This window comes from Lemur catta, chromosome 5 (genome assembly GCF_020740605.2).
Source record: "Lemur catta isolate mLemCat1 chromosome 5, mLemCat1.pri, whole genome shotgun sequence".
NCBI lineage: Eukaryota > Metazoa > Chordata > Mammalia > Primates > Lemuridae > Lemur > Lemur catta.
This window is the reverse complement of record NC_059132.1, coordinates 91538693-91542374: the sequence shown is the minus strand read 5'-3', so window position 1 is coordinate 91542374 and position 3682 is coordinate 91538693. Positions and strand designations below refer to the sequence as shown.

The window sequence follows — 3682 nt, the reverse complement described above, 5'->3', positions numbered from 1 at the left end:
ATTTATGTTTTAGTTAACATACAAAAGCACTACAAAACCATATTATTTTGTTTAATTTTTATTAGTAAACTTTATTATATTACACATCATCTTACCCAGATCATTTTAATATGCACTGTTTTCATATTTATAAATTACTATATGTGGTCTGATATAAATTGCACTTAGCTTCTTTGAATAAAATATATTAATCCACCAAAACTAAATATATAAAGTAATTCTTGTAGCCAGTTAAGCCGACTGTGCTGCTTTCATCTTGAGCAACTGGTGTGCAATGGCTGCGAACAGCAGCCTCCTCGGTAGTGGGTGCAACCTGATGTTTGTATGGATTGTCCTAAGAGATCTTAAAGACAGCCTTTCAAAATGGATGTTCATGTCTCTGACTCTGTGCGGTCCTCAATGTAGGCTCTAGACAGGTACCTGGGGTAACACTGGAAAGCCCAAGAGCAAGGTAGCCAGAATTGGCCAATTTACCATGTCAAACCTCACCAAGCTGCAAAACAAGTAGCCTGTGATTAAGGCCCTATGCAGGGCCAAGTTCAAGTTCCGTGGATGCCGAAAGATTCACATCTCAAAGGAGACGAGCCTTACCAAGTTTAATGTGGATGAATTTGAAGACATAGTGGCTGAGAAGAGGCTCATCCCAGAAGGCTGTGGAATCAATTATGTCCACAATGGACCCCTGGACATGCAGTGAGCCCTGCACTAGAAAGAGCTTCTGCTGTGCTACCCGCTCCTTATTCATGTCCATCAATAAATCTTATTTCCTGCCCACCAAATAAATAAATAAACAAATAAACAACTTTGCTATTATGGAGAAAATTCTTTTTTTATTTTAAAACACATAACATTAAACTATATTGAAGTTGAACTACTGTGGATATATTTCATCAGTTATTATCATTTTCCTTTCAGGTTAATATCAAGTCAACAAAAATTTGAAGTACTCTTGACCCTTTTCTCAATGTGTAAATTAGTAATATAATGGCAATATTCAGACAGGCAAATGTAGAGTTATTTTTCTTTGATGAAAACGACAGGAGGTAAGGCTTCCCTACTGAGAATCATCTTAGTTTGTGAAATAGTAATTGGGAATGGCTATATCTGCAAAATACATTAAAAGAAAGAAAATGTGGAAAATATAATCTACACCAACTTTATGTATAGTCATTTTACATGTCTTTTTTATTATACATTTTTAAATATAATGGATAAAGGATTCCAATAAACTTCCAACAATACCTAATTATTTTGTCTCTAATATTCTGACTGATTTTCAGTTTGTTTGCCAAATTTAATTTGAAATTAAAAAAAAACAGCATAAAAATAAAATTATTTCAAAAAGAAATTCCCCCCCCCTTTGGAAATCTAAATGCTTAAATGGTGGTGCAATAGAAAACATAAACATTCATAAATATTAAATATCCATTCAATATTATAAGATATTACTTTGTTATTGTTTAAAACTCTCCTATCCCTTCTTTCATTTTTGTCTTTTTTCTTCTTTAGCATAAATTGAGTTATTTTCCAGACATCTATGGTTGTATTGAACATAGCTTTTTCCAACATCAAATATGCTTTATCCCATAAACCAGTTGCAAATATTTATTCCTGGGAAAGTTGATGTTTCTGTTTCCTGCATGCTGAAGATATTGGAACCAATACAAATCAAAACTCGTTGAAATTTATAATATCTGAAAATATCTCTAACAAAAGTATAATTTTTTAATAGTGATTATATCACAAATTTATGTAAAAATTCTCTGCCTGTTATGTATTGGTTTAATATCCAAAGTATACTAAGAAAATATTTTTAAAACATGGGATAGGTTAAATTGAAGTATCAAAATTTATTAAAAGAGAGCAAAGAGCTACTATTAAAAATCTGAGAATCTGGAATGAATATTTTTTGAATGATAGAGATCATATGTCAGCATCACTACATTACTTACTCTTTTATTACAGAGTAAGTAATTTAATCTCCATAAACCCTCATCATTTTATTATAGAAAGCAGCTTGGAAAAAATAGACTATCACTTTCAGAAAAAAGGTATAATATCCATGGTTTAGCTAACAGATTACTAACAATAAATTTGTGGATTGAAATAATCTGTTTTACTAAACAGCATACAAAGTTCAGAATAAATGCTGATTAAATAGCAAATCAAAAAAAATATTCATTTAGCAGTTTGGTGGTTATTATGCTAATTAGATCATCTGTTTAAAATGTGTCCATATGGACCTTTTTCTGTAAATGTTTTTTTTATTTCCATATTGTGTGACAATCTTTTTATAGATCCAGATTGAAATTAACTTAGAAGTTGGTTATTTAAAGATGAAAATACATGGTTTTAAACTGTGATTTTTAAAAGGCAAGCAATAAAATATTTTATACATATTTTTAATTTAGAATTTAATATATATGAGAAATAGTTATAAAATTCACATGAATTTGAGATATTTTCATATTGATTGCACAGTTTTTTTATATCTTATTTTGCTATGCCATACTATCATGTGGCACCAAAGGAACTATAATGTGAATATAAGAAAACGGTAATAGACAACTATGCTCTGCATTCATTCCATCATTAAGGTTCAATGTATATGTAAATATGAATACTTTTCTTAATACATTATATACAACTATATAAAAATTAAGTTATGTTAAATTAACTGGCCAAGAAATTTCCAAAATAAAATATAATTTTGTTCTTTTTCACTTCTAAATACATATAACTCAAGGGAAAATATTCTTATCCACATGTAAATACTTGCAGCATGAAACTAGCTAAAATTCTTTTACTTAGCTAAAAGTAAGCGAAATAAAAAAAGAAAACATAATATATCAAAATGTGCAAATTGCTGTGATTAGAGAAAAACTTCTTCTAGTACAAGCTTGTATTAGAAAAGGAAAAAGATCTTGAAATTATGATGAAGGCTTCCAACCTATTACTAAAAAAATAAAAAACAAATTAGTTCCAAAGCAAACAGAAAAAAGAAAATAGTAAAGGTTAGTGCAGAAATCAATGACATTAAACAGAGAAAAATGATATAATTAAATAAATTATACCAATTTAATAAATAAAATAAATTACACTTTTATTGAAGAGATCAATAAAATTGTTAAAGCTCTAGCCAGAACAAGGGAAAGAAAGAAAACAGAAAATACACAAAGTACAAATCTCAGGAATGACAGAGGGTGAAATTTCCATAGACCCTACAAAGGTTTAAAGGACACAAAATGAATATTATGATGAAATTTATAAATATAAATTAGTCGATTTAGCTTAAATGAACCAATTCCTTGATAGATACAATGTACTAAAGCAAACTCAAGAAGAAACAGATAACATGAATACCCTATATCTATTAAAGAAATTTAGTAATACACTCCTAGATGGATTTGCTGACAAATTTTACCAGATATTTAAGAAAATATATTTCATATTTTACACAAAAATCTTCCAGAAGATGAAAAAGAGGGAACACTTCCCAACATGTTTTATGAGTGTACCATTACCTCGATACAAAAAAATGACGTTTTGAGAAAAGAATCAAAGAATCCTGCATATAAATATGGATTTAAATTTTAAAACTCAGAAAAATATTAACCAATTAAATGTAGTTGTGTGTGTGTGTGTGTGTGTGTGTGTGTGTGTGTGTGTGTATGAAATAGAT

General features: G+C 29.1%; 1 non-coding gene across 1 annotated transcript; it reads left to right on the top strand.

Annotated features, from left to right (window-relative positions):
- Positions 1-221: 221 nt before the first annotated feature.
- On the top strand, positions 222-356 carry LOC123639052. Its single transcript, XR_006735620.1, has one exon. It is a non-coding gene; the product is annotated as a small nucleolar RNA SNORA70 (small nucleolar RNA).
- The last annotated feature ends 3326 nt before the right edge of the window (positions 357-3682 follow it).